This window comes from Pteronotus mesoamericanus, unplaced genomic scaffold, assembly GCF_021234165.1.
Source record: "Pteronotus mesoamericanus isolate MK-2021 breed Mesoamerican mustached bat unplaced genomic scaffold, CSHL_Meso_final contig_657, whole genome shotgun sequence".
NCBI lineage: Eukaryota > Metazoa > Chordata > Mammalia > Chiroptera > Mormoopidae > Pteronotus > Pteronotus mesoamericanus.
The window spans coordinates 93,766-109,362 of NW_026555229.1; positions in this window are offsets into that span (position 1 = coordinate 93,766).

A 15,597-nucleotide genomic window follows, 5' to 3' on the forward strand; every position below is an offset into this window, starting at 1 on the left:
CAAGGCTGTATCCCAGTGTCTAGAAAAGTATGTGGTGTATAGTATTTAATGAATGTACATTGGCCATTCTTATGATCACTTACGCTCTCTTGGGTCCAGGTTCTTCATCATTTTCTTGGCACTCATTCATCCTGGCACCAGAGCGCCAGCACAGTGCTTGGCACAGAGCACATGCTCAATGTATGTGATAGAGTGATTTATGAAGCATATATATTTGGTCATTTAGATGACCAAAATACATTTCTCAAAAATATTTGGGCTTTGTCCAAGACTCCTGGCTCACAACTCCTGAAACCCACAAAATTTCCCAAATGTTGAGAAAGGTAAAGGTGTGTTTTGTTATGCAAATAAAGTGAAAAAGAAAGCACCAGTGGATGGGGGATGGTTGTCAAGGGAACCAACCCTGTGATTAGAGGTTTAGAATTTTCAGTCCCACACTCCCCACCCCCACCACGCAGGAGGGGTAAGGGACTGGAGAGCTAACCCACGGCCAATATCCAGTAAATTAATCAGTCGTGTCTAGGTAATGAAGCTTCCATAAAAATCAACTGACTATAACTCAGAAGTTCCCACACCCTTCTTCTCTTTGGGTTCGGAGAATTTGCTTCTGAGACCTTCTGGGTTGGTGAACACATGGAGACGCAGGGATTGTGGCGCACTTGGAAGTGACCTGGAAGCTCCACACCCTTCCTCACAAACCTTACCCTATGCATCTCTTCCATCTGGCTGTTTCTGAGTCATATCCTTTTACAATAAACCAGTGATGTGGCAAGTAACAGGTTTCTATGAGTTCTGTGAGCTGTTCTAGCAAATTAATTAAACCTAAGGAGGGAGTTGTGGGAACCGCTGATTTATAGCCAGTCGGTCAGAGGTGCAGGTAACAACCTGGACTTGTGATTGGCATTCTGAGTTAGAGGGGGGTCGTTGGAATCTCCTATCTATAGCCTGTTGGTCAGAAGCACAGGTATGAGCCTGGGCTTGTGGCTAGCATCTGAAATATGTGTGTGCGGAGCAGCCTTGTAGGACCCAGGCCTTTCTTAACCTGTGGAATTTGATGCTATCTCCAGGTTAGTAGATAGTGTCAAAATTGGGTTGAATTCTCAGACACCCTGCTGGTGTCTAAGACTTGTTTGTTGGCGTGAGGAGAACCCCCACCCCACATTCCATTTGGGTCCACGAACCGAATTTAATGTGTTTGTGAAAAGCCAGGCTCTGTCTCCTTGTGATCCTGGCCACCTACCAAGGAGCCCTGTCCACAGATTTACACATGAAGGGATCATCTTACTGGTACGTTGTATCAAAGCACAAATGCCTGTTTTTAAGAATAATTTGCACCCTGGCTGATGTGGCTCAGTGGATTGAGTGCCCACCTGTGAACCAAAGGATGGCTGGTCGGATTCCCAGTCAGGGCACATGCCTGGGTTGCGGGCCAGGCCCCCAGCTGGGGGCATATGAGAGTCAACCAATCAATCTATCTCTCACATGTTGATGTTTCTCTCCCTTTCTCCCTCCTTTCTCCTCTCTCTAAAAGTAGATAAATAAAATTTTTTTTAAATAGAAAAGAATGGTTTGCTTATATTTAAAAACCAAAGTGGATTTATGTTATCTGTTCATCCTCCCTTCCCCTTGCATCCTGATATTCTTTCTTGAGTCTGAGAAAAAGGAATGGACTTACAGCCAGGAACCAGCCACCTGCTTCATCGAAGCCCCAAATCCATCCACTTTGATTAAGATTCTGCTGATTAGAAAACATGCTAGGGTTTCAAGTCCCGGCAGAATTGTGGGGGAATCGCCAATTCTGAGTCTGCCCTTCAATGTGTAGCAGTTTTGAGTATCTTGTGTCCAAGGAGGAGGGAAAAAGGTTGAAAGCCACAGCTTCTGTGCCCCCCACAAGGAGGGGAGCTGCCTCTCATTCAACTCTGTGTGTCCTGCTAGCAGGGGCCAATACACCGTAAGTGCCAGCAGTGCTTATTCTACACAACATTCTTTTCAGGCACGGGTACTAATGCACTTGTGAGGGCCGTGAGTCCTCAGTTGCCTCTTTTAGTTGTTAAATGTTCTCAGCTGTAGTCTAGATCTACATGCAAAAGCTATAAAACAGCCAACACTTTGACCCAGTCATCTCCTTTCTGGGCAGCGATTCCAAGGACATAATTTAAAAGAAAAAAAGCTATATGTACAAAGATATTTATAGCCACATTATTTATAATGACAAAAAACTGGAATCAACCAGTAACAGAAAGGTGGCTAAATATGGTATGGCCATATGAGGAATAGTACGCAGCATGGAAATAATGACCATGAAGACTATGAGGAGACAGGGAAATATGAGTTGGGGATATGTAAAAATAACTGGAACAAAATTATTTGTAAACCAAATATTATTTGTAAAAGTTGTGTTAAAAAATGAAAACTATGTCTTCTTATTGCTAAAAATTAGGAGAAAGTACAAAAACTAACTTTGTATTGGGAGCTGGAATTAGGAAGTTTTTTTAAAAATAAGTTCCTTTACTGATGACGTAATGCCAAAATGAAAATAAAATGGTCTCGCCCTGACTGGTGTGGCTCAGTGGGTTGGACATCGTCCTACGAAGTAAAAGGTCACTGGTTCAATTTTCCATCAGGGCACATGCCTGGGCTGCAGGTTTGCTCCCCACTCAGGGTGTGTGGAAGGGATAACCAATTGATATTTCTCTTTCACATCAACGTTCCTCTCCCTCTCTTTCTCCCTTCCCCTCTCTCTAAAAATAAATTTTAAAAAATTGAAAAAGAAAACTATTGAGGACCCTAAAAAGCTTTTTAAAATAAATAAATAAATAAGTAAAATGGTCTCAGATTCTTGGATTGGAGGCTATATGCCAGTCTTTCTGAGGGCAGAAAATCTCATCTCTCTTTTTGATCTCCTCTAGTAGTGCTCTGAGCTGGACACACAGCACTACTCGGAAATACCTGGACCCATGGACAGACCTGATTCCTTCTCTCCAACACAAGCAACTCTGTCTTATTTTAAACACCATTACTTATTTATCCCTACTCTCCAGTTTCCTCAGACCCTTGACTCCTGCCGAGGTCCTAAGCAAACTCTCTGAACTCTCAGTTGCCTTGCTATTATTATAATGCATTCCATGAAAGTTTGTTGACCAAAACAGCCTCCACCAAATATCTGGATTACGGGAGGGGAGTGGGTGAAGGAGGAGGGATGCAGGAGAAAGCTAGAGAAAGGAAAGCAAAGAGGACAGGAAAACAGAGTAATGGTTCAAGAAGTCAGGAGGACAGTGGGTCTTTCCAGTTCTCATTCGTTTTCCTGGGTGGACAGGGGGAGAGGGAGGGGTCTGCAGGCGGATTCCCCCAGTCTGGCTTCTGCAGCGCTGGCAACCCCACACCCAGGGTGCCTTTGCCAGGACCGCCCCACCCCCACCCCCAGCCCCGGGCCACTATGTGGATGGAGACAGACCAGGAGTGGGCCAGGCTACCCCTATGGTCTTACTGAGTCTCCAGGTCCTGGCCTCTCCCGGTTGACTGCAGAGCTCCTGTCGCCGGAGGCCGCGCCAGGACCCCTCCTGTGGGGCTGAGGGTTTTGGGCCCCGCCCCACGGGAGAGGGTAGGTGACTCCCAGACTCTACGCCTCCGCTAGGATCAGAGGCAGGCTCTGTCCCGTCGCAGGAGAGCCGGAAGCCGCCTCGCCAAGCTCGCAGCGACTCCCCTGCCCCCGAAACGGCACAGCCTCCTGGGGCGCCCTGGTCCAATAACAGCCAAGTGACTTGCTTTCTCTTTTCTGTAAAAAGAGTGAACCCTAAGCTCAGAAACTCGCAGAACAAAGACACCTTTCCCGCCCGTCCTATTCTGCCTGTCCAGTCTCGTTCAACTCCCAACCCTGCCCCCAGGGGCGGCGCGTCCCCTACTAGGACTCCGCGGCGCGCGGTGGCTGGTCAGCGCCGGCAGGACGGCGGACCCTCCAGGGGAGGTGCCCACGGCTGTGCCAGGGACTGGGCAGGGAATTGGCTCCCAATTTTTGCTTTTCTCTCACTTCCGGCCCCAGCCCGGAGGATAGCCTGAAGTGGCCACTTGGGATTGGGCGCCTCTTGCATTCCAGGAGGCGCGGAGCAGGCTCCTTGGCGCGTAGGGCCATGGGATACCTGAGCTCTAAACCTGCTTGGAGTTCCCTCCGGGCTGATACAGGTGAGAGCAGATGATCTGTGGGGTCCAAGCATGTTTCCAGTAGGTAAGAAACGGAGGGGCCAACCCCAGAGCTGAAGCTATGTTACCCACCTGCCTCCTGGCCCCCACAGGTGGCGTCAGAGTTCTCAAAGGCAGAGGGAAGCCTGGACCCCTACCATATCTCAAGCGTGCCTGAATATTGAGAAGAAATTCCAGAAACAGGATCATAGCTAAAGTGGTTCATATTAAACACTTACATTGGAGAAGTTAGGACAAAAACACACACATACACACAAAATGCAATGTAACAGTGTTGTTAAAAAGATAATTAAAAATTAATTAAAATGTAATTAATCTGCTAACTGAGCCTCTTTGTAATTTGTGTGATGAACATATTTCATTTATTATTGTATTTCTGTGGTTTTATATGTAACTTCATCCGAAGAAACTTTGAAAGTCTAAATATGAGTCTAGCTCACATGGGGCCACCCTTTGACCCCCTCCCCAAAAGAGGAAAGGAGGGGGGGAATGTTACCCAACAGACCTTAGACCAGTACGCAAACAATAAATACTGTCCTCATTACTAAACAGTGACTATGAGAGTGTGTACTAGGAACTTGAACACATTTTGTTGCATTTTATTGGAACAAGATTCCAATGAAGTGTCATAAACTCTCATTACAGGAGGAAGCTGAAGCTCTGATGCACAGCCCAGATCCCTCTTCATGGAAAGGCTTGTCCCAGCTCCTAGGAGGTAGGCAGCGTCAGCTTTCAGCCCCTTCAGGGACTATTTAGCTGCAGACAGTAGCTTTGCCCAAGGGCAGGCCCTTCCCTAAGTTGATTTAGGTGGGGGTTGAGGACTGGCCATTTTGGCTGGACATGGCACAACTCTGATTACACATTCTAGCCCTAGAACTCCCTGTGGAATACGTTGAGGCCGTCAGGCCTACATGGCAGCTCAACTTCTCCCTCTGCCCAATTTAGCTTTCTCCTCTTGTACCTCCACATGCATTGAGTCCAAGGTCCCTCCCAATGAACATCTTGCATGTTATACTCTGTCTCCAGGACCAGGGAATCCAGCCTGCAATAGCCCTGAGAAAGTAACAGGTTCCCCTAAAATCATTCAGTAACCAAGTGTCAAGGCAAAGTCTGGGCTGGAGAGGCAGAGGAAGAGCTGTAGGGTCCACAGGGCTTTGTAACAGAAGAGGAAGAGGAAGACAGGAGGTTATTCAGAGGCTCCTAGGACCCCAGAAGCCTCCTCAGGTCCACATTCATGGAGGTCCCAGGGCCAGATCTCCCTGCTCCACAGCCCAGTGTCAGCCACTCAACTAGACACTCCCTTAGTGGGTGGCTTTCCGGGCTTCCTCTTTGGAGGAGGTGGAATTTGCAAGAAGCTTCAAAAATATCAGCAAATATGAAGGAAGAAAGGCCGTAACAGGTAGCAGAAACAGAACAAGGTAGTAGCAGGGGCAGGACAAGATCTGCTGTAATAATGTCATTGGACAGTAGGCAGGCTGGAAAATTCTGTGGGGAGGGCTCTGAATAGCCATGATCTGCTGTGGTGTGCAAGGGGGACAGGCAAAGACTGCCCTCCAGCCTCATTCCACCCATTCCACCCATTCTACCCGTGCACTCTCCCTGTGACATGCTGTCCCAATCCATTTCCTCCCCGGGTTTGCCTGTGCTGCTGGCTTGGTCTGGCTATGGCTGATACGGACACTGACTATTTATAGCACTTGGGGACAGACGGAGTGGCAGGGTCAGTTTCCATGATGCCAGGTCTCCTAGAGGGCGGCTTCCTCTCTGCTAGGACCCCACCCACCCCCTCTGGATCCCTCTTCTCTCCTATTACCTCTAACACTCTGCTCCCATGTGGTCATTGCTTGGGTCGCATTGGGACTGCTGCGGGGCGAGAACAGAGCGGGAGGCCAGGTAGAAAGGACAACGCCGACTCCTGGTATCACCACCTGTGCCCCTCGACCCTTCACATTATGCCACATTCTAGGCTGAGGCGAGGTCTCAGCCATCACCTCTGGGGGCTGTGGGCCTGGGGTCTTCTCCTGCCTCCAGGCCTCGCCTCTGCCTTTAGCTCCCACCCTCTGACCACCTGAAATTGTGAATCCTAGAGCGTAGGAAGAGAGGGTACAAACTAAAGAGTGGAGGTAAAAGAGGTGAGAAAAATAAAGTGGGAAAATGACCGTGAAGACATCTGATATCCTAGCCAACTTGTTCCTATGTGGGGTTTTTTTTGAAGCAAGGTAAACAGAGAGTTCTGTCAGCACTGTCAGCTGGGAGGATTTGGCAAGTCACTCAGCTGCCTGGGCTGTTTCTTTGTACTCTTTTAGTCAACAACTATTTATTAAACACTTCCCATTTACTACTAACTATTCTATGCAGTAGTAACTCAATAGCAAACAAAATAGACAAAAATGCCCTCCCTCATGGAGCTTACATTGTAGCGTAATGAACAAACAATAAAATAAGTAAATATGGTATATTTTGTGTATGTATGATTATGTAAGCTTGCCTGTATATGTATATTTGCATGCATATGTTTTCCTGCCAAAAGTTCCTTAAAGCAATGACACTCCAGAGTAATGAATATACTTGACATCTTGATCTTGGTTTCTAAATGCCACAAAAGATACTGGGGCTGCTCAAGAAAATTCTAGGGCTGTGGCAGGATAGGTACATGATGAGCCCAGAATAGCTGGTTTATAGAAAGTAAGAAAGTGCTTTAAAAAGTGGTGGGCACGTGTGACAGAGGCACAGAAGCGTGCTTCAATGAGCTCTCACTGTCCAAATCTGGAACAATTTAAGCATTAAAATAGTGAGGAATTCTAGCCTATTGGAAAAAGCAAGGATCTAAAGGTTCACACAGTGAATGGATGGATGGATGGATGGATAAATAGATGGATGGATGGAGGAAAGAAGGGAGGGAGGGAGGGAGAGAGGGAGGAGACAGAGGCTTCCTGTTTAGAGTGGAATTCTGAATGCCAACTAGGAAATGTGGAGGGAGTACAAGAGTTTAAAAACCATCGTTTTTCAACATTATAGTAAAGATCAATTCAAACAAGGATCATCACTGGGTGCAAAATTTAGGGTGAGAGTTTGATGAGCAGGATGTTTGTGTGGTCTTAAAGTAGCTTTTTACAGATTGCCTAGTAGATGCAAAGAAAAAAAAAATAGCAACACATGGCAAAATTCAACCCCACTTTGCCAAAAGATCAAATCTAATATCACTAGTGAGGGGCAAAAGAACAATGCGTGACTCAAATATGACATCCTGAGAAGGCCACAGCATTGCTACGTGACATTTCCAGCCAAGAAAGCATAACCTGAAAATAATCACAAGGAAGTATCAGACACCCCTTATTCAGTGAAAGAGGGGGAGGAACTACGTTCTTCAAAAATAGGAATGCCACTGAAGGCAAAGTTTGTGGAAACATTTCAGATTAAAGAAGAATAAAGAGTGAGTCAATCCAAATGCAGTTGATGGTAGACCCGCCCCATTACTGGAGGGAATAAATGGATACAGATGGGAGGATAAAGTATCATATTAAGGTTAAATATACTGGTTGATAACTGGATGATGACTGTGTAAGGGGATAACCCTGTCTTTAGGAAACGCACACTGGATTATTTAGGGATACAGGGCTGCGTGTATGTAACTAAGTCTCCAACGATTCAGAACAAAGTTACATGTATGAGAGAGAGAGAGAGAAGAGAGCACACAAATGAAGCAAATGGGATAAGATGTTAACAATAAGTGAATCTGGTAAAGAATGTATGATATTTGCACTGTCCTTATTCTTGGAACTTTTTGGTGATTCTTAAACTTATTTCGAAATAAAATGTTTTTTAAAAAGGAAAGTAATGTGGCATGACAGACAGTGTTATGTTCTATGGAGAAAAAATGAAGCAGGGTTACAAACGTCAAAAGTAAATGTGGTGAAGGGAAGACTTGTTCAGAAGAGTGATTTGAGTCAAGAACCAGATGAGTGAGTGGTCCACACAGATGTCTTTGGGGAGAGCATTCCAGGCCAAGGAAATAGTAGGTCCAAAGATAGAACTGCTAGCACGTTCATTGGTGAGGAGTCCAGGGGAGCTGAGATGAGTGAGTGAGGGAGGAGTAGGCTATGAGGTCAGAGAAATAACAGAAAGCCTGACTGGGCAGAGTCTCGAAGGACAGTTGAGAATCACTAGGAGTCAGTGGGAAGGTCGTGAGGGCTTTACACAGAGGATTAACATGATCTGCCTTTTGTTTTCAACACTCTGCTTGGAGTGTTGAAACAGATGGAAGAGGAGGCAAGAGTAGGGCAAGGAGCACGAGTGGGTTGTTATCATAAGCCAGGCGAGAGATGATTATTGGCTGGGACCCAGGGTGGGAGAGAAGAGGAGTCTATGAGCAGTGCTGGGATTCCAACTATATTGTCAAGCATTTGTTGATGAATAGCAAGTGAGGTACAGGAGGCGTGTCCTGGATGACTCAAGTGTTTTGGCCTGAACAGCAGCTATAAGGATGGACTTGCCATAAACTAAAACGGGGAGCCTGTGGGAGAAGCAGCTTTAGGGATATGCTAAGGAATGTAGTTCTGGACATATTTGTGGGGATGTGGGATAAGCAGTTGTATGTAGGAGTCTGGAGTCCACAGGAGAGGCCGAGGTAAGATAGGAGCATATTTTTATATATATTTTATATGCATATAAAATATATATAAAAATATGCTCCTATCATATAAAAGAGTGGATGAAGTCACCATAGGCTGGGAAAAGAGGGGAGTGCCAAGGATTGGGCCTGCGTACACTGACTGCGAGATGTTGGCCTGGGAAATGAGGAAGAACTACCAAAGGCAACTGAGAAGCAGCCATCAATGAGCTAGAAGCACGAGAAGGTGGTGCCCTGGAAGCCAAGAGTTTCGAAGAGGAGGAGTGATTGGGTGTGTCAAATGCTGCTCAAAATCCAGGGAGTTGAGAATTGAGACCTAGCCCCAGATTGAGTGGCCTGAAAGTCATTGAAGGCTCTGAAGATAAGAGTTTTGTTAGAGTGTGTGGGCAAAATCCTGAATGGAGTGGGTTTAGGGGGGCAATAAGAGGAAAGGATTGGGGACAGCAAGTACAGACAGTTCTTTTGAAGCCTTTTGCTGTAAAGCAAATGAGAGAAAGAAGGCGGTAGCTAGAGGAGAAACAGGAGTGAGAGGTTTTCCCTTCACTGAGAAGCAGGGCCTAGGCCTTCTTTGCAGGGTCATAGAAAGATTGCTGTGTATAAGGGACTTCGTTGTGTCTAGATAAATGGGACATTACTATTACCCTTGTTCTTTTTCTGGCCTGACCCTCCTCCCTGGATTAAAGCTTAATTTCCTCCCTGTCATATTTCTTTATGCAGCTCTTCCTGAAAGCTCTGATCTCTCCTCCTGGAGTCTCACTCTCCCCTACGTCATCTGGTCTGCTTCTCCCAGAAGTTTCTAGACGTGCGCTCTTGTTCCACACCACCCGCTCTGGCACATCCCCCTCTACAGAGGCTGCGTTTCCTTGACTCCTAATGCCCTGTGTTAAGGAGCCACAGTTAATTCTTTGGGGAAAAAAAAATATTTTAGCCTGTTTGTCTACAGTTGGGCTCCGAAGCTGAAGATGGTGAAGGTACCCTTAAATCCACAATCACTTTGTTAGTAGGAAGCATTTTATCACAGAGGAAGGGATTTCAGGAAAAGGTATCAGTTGAGGAAGAAGTGATGAATTCTTAGCCACAGACAGGAAAGCACAAATTCAAGGTGAGTTCCATGAAAGACATGATAGATCTTGTCAATAGTTGTGTGACAATATGTATGTGTCAAAAGCTTTATGTACATACTAATCTTTGATTTAGAAATTCCAATTCTAGGAGTTTATTTTAATAAGAAAGGAAGCATTTAAGATTCTAAGAGTATGTAAAATGTTCTTCATCAAAGAATTGTCCATAACTGCAAAGTACAGAAACAAGAAATAGCTGCTAGGCATACCATGGCGCACTTATACTGTGAATACCATGGAATCATTACAATAATGATGCAGAGATGAATATGTATTGTCAAGAAAGATGTTTATGATAAGTGAAAAGTACAGATATGAGGTCTGTCCAGAAGGTATCTAGCCATGTAATATGAAAAATAGAGAGATTATTTAAGAAGATATAAGATACAAAAAATGTTGTACATAGGATAATGACTCCTCAGTCCCCTTCAAAGCAGACACCTTGGGATCACACACAGTTCTCCCAATTGCTATCAGATACCCTGTTGTATGTTCCTAAATCTCACTGATGGTCTCAAATCTCTTCCCTTTGACAGGAGATTTTAGTTTTGGGAGAAGCCAGAAGATGCAGGGCACCAAATCTGGGCTGTAGGGGGCGCTGAGTCACCTGGGTGATTTGCCAAAAACCTCTGTACAAAATGATGCATGAGTGGGCGCATTGTTGTGATGAAGCTGCCAATCACCAGTAGCCCATAGCTGTGTCCTTCTGAATTGCCAAATAGTTTCCACAGAGGGATGTTCAAGCTGAACACAAAATCGGATACAGATTCATTGCTCTACTCACTCATTTTGAACGCAACGGCCACATAGTACACATGCTCACTCAATGGTGTCTACCATCCCTGATAAGGGCAAGATGACTTAAGAGGAGCAGCCTAGCCAGAGACCCCCTCCCAGGTTAACTGTTAATCATTGCTTATCTGCTTCTGTAGCCCGTTTTCACATCCCTTCCCCCACCTGGGTAGCACATCAATCTCATCAATCTCCCACCTGAATGCTAATCCCTTCCCCCACCTGGGAAGCCCATCCGTTTCCTGCTGGAATGCTAGGGCTTATAAACCCCTATCTGACCCCGATTCGGGGCTCAGAATTTGGAGACTGCCTCCTCTGAGCGCGCGCGTGTGAATAAAGGCTTACTCCGTTCCCTGAATCGTGTCTTGAGTCTGGCTTTCCGTAACATCCCTACTGACTAGTAGAATGAAGTTGTCATTGTTCATGCGTGCACAATCTAGGTTACATGCACACTAACTGTTTTTGTTATATTAACAATGAAAGGCTGGACTTTTTCTGGGCAGACCTTCATATATATGTGTAAAACTCTTAAAGAGGGCGTATCTCAGTGGTAATAATTCTGTGAGTTCTGTTTTACTTCAATAACTTTGTCTTGTTTGATGTAAAAAGTAGAAAAAACACCATGACCAGTATGGCTCACTTGGTTGCACATTGTCCTGCAAAGCCAAAGGTCCCAGTTCAATTCCCAGTCAGGGCACGTGCCTAGGTTACTGGTTCAGGCCATGGAGGGGCATGTACAAGAGGCAACTGATCAATGTTTCTCTCTCTTTCTGTCTTCCTCCCTTCCCCCTCTCTAAAAAGTAAATAAATAAAATTTTTATAAAGTAGAAAAAAGGAGTAATAGTTAAAGTTAGGAGAATAGATTGCCTAGGCAGCAGATTACAGAGAGAAGCTTGAGGAACATTCATATCAAAGGGGTGAAGAGAGGACGAGAAGCTGGGAAAGAATTCAAAGAAGCAGTGAGGAGAAAGGCAGCAATATCTCAATGAAGCCAAGAAAACAGAGAGAGCCCTGGCAGGACTTGGCTGGTGACACTCCCTGCTGGTTGGCTACCCCGAAGCCATTCTACCCTCCTGTGTCTTGCCGTCCTCCCTCCCTTTGACAATTTCTGTACAAGTAGGAGTAACCATGTGATCAACTCCAGCCATGAGATGCAGGAAGGTGTCTACTAGGGGCTTTTGGAAAAGATTTTTCTTCCCTAATAAGGGGAGCATGCAAAGAGAAAAACCTCAGTCGTATGCTGCTCCCACTTCCGGCCTTCAAAAGCAGTTGTATGAGGATGTGATACTTGGAATTGCCAGGGTAGTAGCCAGCTTGTAATCAGGACAGAAAAGCCAGGGGAATCAGAAATACTACCCAGATGCCCGTCTTCTCTTCTCTTCTTTTCTTTTCCTCTTTTCTTTTCTTTTCTGTGAAATATGAGATCTATCTGTGTCACATAAGCTGTCACTTGTTGGGACACCTGCTCTCACAGTTGAAGTTACTGTTAACTGATACAGAGAATATGGAGTGCAAAGTCGTTGATGGACTTGGAGCTCTGCAGATCTACGACACTATGTATGGGAGCCAGAGAGGAGGCATTAAAGTGTCGGTGTGGTGGTGAGGAAGGAGGACAGGCAGCGGGGCTGGACCACAGCTCTGAGGGGCTTCAGAGTGGTAAACAGTAGGGTAACATGGAAGCAGCAGGAGGGCATGAAATTTTCCTCTATGCTATTGCTGCTCCCTTGGTTCTGCCAGAGGACGGAGGAGAGACGTAAATCTTTTATTGAACTTTCAATGTTCGAGCACATTGTAAGTGTTCATCAAACGGTTATCACTATCATTATTCCATGAGGTCACTCTTGGAGATATTATTGTCTTCGGGTAAAATTTAGACTTGCCAGAGGCATACTGGTCTGCAGACTTGTCCCAACTGCCTGTCCCTTGAAGGCAGTAGAGTGTGATCAAGGGAAAGGATACTGGCTTTGGAGTCAGACTGGATCCTCTTACTTGCTGTATAGCCTTGAGCTGAATTCTTCTGAGTCTCAGGTTAGTACCTGTTAAGGGAGACTTACCTCATAGGACTAGTATGAGATAACGTATGGAAAGCACTGGCATGTAGTAGGCACTGGGATAATAGGAGAGCTCCTTGGTGGGCCTCGCAGGTTGCCTTTCCACATAACGTTTTCCTCCTTCCTAACACAGCTCTACTTTGGTCCAGCCATCTCCTCCTCCCAGGTAAGGAAACTCTGGCTCAGAAAGCTTACGTAGCATTTCTGAATCCTCACAATCTAACAAGCTTCAGAGGCAAAACAAGTCTTGCAACCAGGTTTTCTGACTCGCAGCACATTATTCTTTCCAATACCTCTCATTTCTGCAGGAATTAGCACATTTATCCAGCATAACAAGGTACCTGGCATTCAGAATTTCTCAATTGTAGTCAGTTTCTCCCCAAGAGAAAGATACAGAAGTCACATGGCTTTTTTAGACTCAGAAGTGACATACCATCTCTTCTGTCTTAATCTGTTAGTCATGCAGACCAACCTGAAAGAATGCAGAAGGGGAGCACACCAGGCTGTGAATCCTGGGAGGTGACGATCGTTGAAGACTTTCTTGGAAACTCACCGTCACAAGCATCTTAACATTTTTATGAAAATAGTTTTGACTTTACAAATCTCCTGAAAGGGCTTGAGGACTCCAAGGGGTCCACAGACCACACTTTGAGATCTACTACCCTCCATAGTTTTAGATCTCACCGATTTAGATCTCTTGATTTATCCTACTACTCTGAAGGTGATTCTCAGATCCACCTTTCTTTTTCAGATTCCTCCCAGTTTGTCAGATCTCACTTGAAAAACAAGTTTTCCCAAGAGACCCTTAGCCTACTGCTGGCTGAGCGAGGGCGCTGGAAGAGTAGAGTAGTTGCCTTCCAGGACAGACTTTGCAAATAAAGTGTCATGTGGTCATTCAAAATCTCATCAAGGCTTTCTGCATTTATGAGCTCATCTTAAATATTTTCAATCTGAACTACTGCCTTGGCTAATCCATTCAATAAATTACCTGTATCAAGTAGGAACTTCTCTCTTTTCCAGCAAGTGTCCCTGAGGCAGGCTTTTCTACATGCTAAGACTTGGCAAATACACCCATGAACAACTCATCCAAATGCTCATGACTTTGAGACACTAATCTTTGGTCCTTTTCAGAAGAGTCCTAATATTTGTAGAGTGTGATCCAGCTGTGCTGCACCCCCTGTGTTACACCAGCCCACTCTCCTGGAAGGACGCCCTCCCCCACCGTGCCCTCCTCAAACCTTGGCTACCAGGGCTTCCACACATAGCCTCTGTCAGCTGCCCTGAAATGTGTACTGGGACAGGGCAATAGTGTTCCATTTTCCAAAGCCTGTCATAACAACCCTCAAAGTCCAGTTCGCACAGTGGACCGTTATCTCTCCAGCTGCCTTCTTTCCTTCCTAGAGCAGTACACCCCTCCCCTGGCATTTTCCTCTCCCCGATTCCATGAGATTCTGGTGAGCCATAATTACATGCCACCCCCTTTGGCCAAAATAATTAGTTTGAGAAAGGGTAAATAACCATGTTGGGCCTGTCAGGGTCTGGAATTCTATTCAGGGAAACCAAACCAGAAGGCCCCTTTGCCTAGCCTGGAGTCAGAGAACTGACTGGAGCTGCCTGCCACCATGCTATTGTTGCATTCAGGAGGTGAAAATATAGCCACACAAGACCAACAACACCAAGAATAAGACAAATAAGGCTCTGGCTGGGTAGCTCAGCTGGTGAGAACACTGCCCCAATATGCCAAGGTTGTAGGTTCAAACCCTGGTCAGGGCACATACAAGAATCAACCAATGGATGCATAAATAAGCAGAATGACCAATCGATGTTTCTCTCTCTGTCTCTCTCTCTCTCTCTACGTAATACATTTTTTAAAAGAATAAGACAAATACCAACAGAAAGTTTGTCTCTAGATTCACTCCAGCCTTCTTCCCATTGATATGACTCAAGAATGGTCAGAAGTGTTAGGTTTCTACCACTTTTCATTGAAAAGAGCCCTCATACAATTGATTCTTTGGCTTCAAATTATATTGTGAGAGATCTGAATCCTGAAGGGGAACATGTTGAGAGAAAATAACAAAGGGCTGGAAATTCAATGAAGATAGAAAGAGGACGGAGTAGGAGCTAGCCAAAGAAAAGGCAGACAAACCAAGAAACATTTCAGAGAAGCAGATGAGCTAGTTTTAATTGGGTGGGGGGAACAGACACTCCCATGGACTTGGCGGGAGAATAATTTTTTTTTTTAGGGCAATTGGCAGTATCTCAAGATTTGAAATGTTCCTGCTCTTTGAGCCAATAATTGTACTCAATGCAGCATTGTTTGTTGTGGTAAAAAGCTGGCAATAATTTCAAACATTTGCTTCATCAATGGGCAGTTCGTTAAGTAAATCATAGAAACATGTCCCAGTTCTATTAAGGGGGAAAAAGACTACTCAAAGCATTGTTATGGATGGTGTATTTCATATGTGCAGAGGAGCTCGGAGGACCACACATTGGATAGTTGGCACTGGTGATCTCTGTAGGGGCAACTGTAATTACAGAGAATTTTCACTTTCTAAATTTGTATAAGCCTGGAATGATGTGAGAGATTAACCTCTGTTCTATTTCTGCTCTGAAAGATAGTGTTCCCTTCTTTCACTATCGTATTCAGAGTTCTAGAATCTTTGGCCACATGGGCTCATTTATGCATTTATTCAGTCATTTATTTAATCAGTAAAGGATTGAGTGACTGAGTACCAATCATGTCAGACACTCTGATAGGTCTTGGGCATGTAATAGCAAAACAGGATTTTATATGGTTGTGAAACCA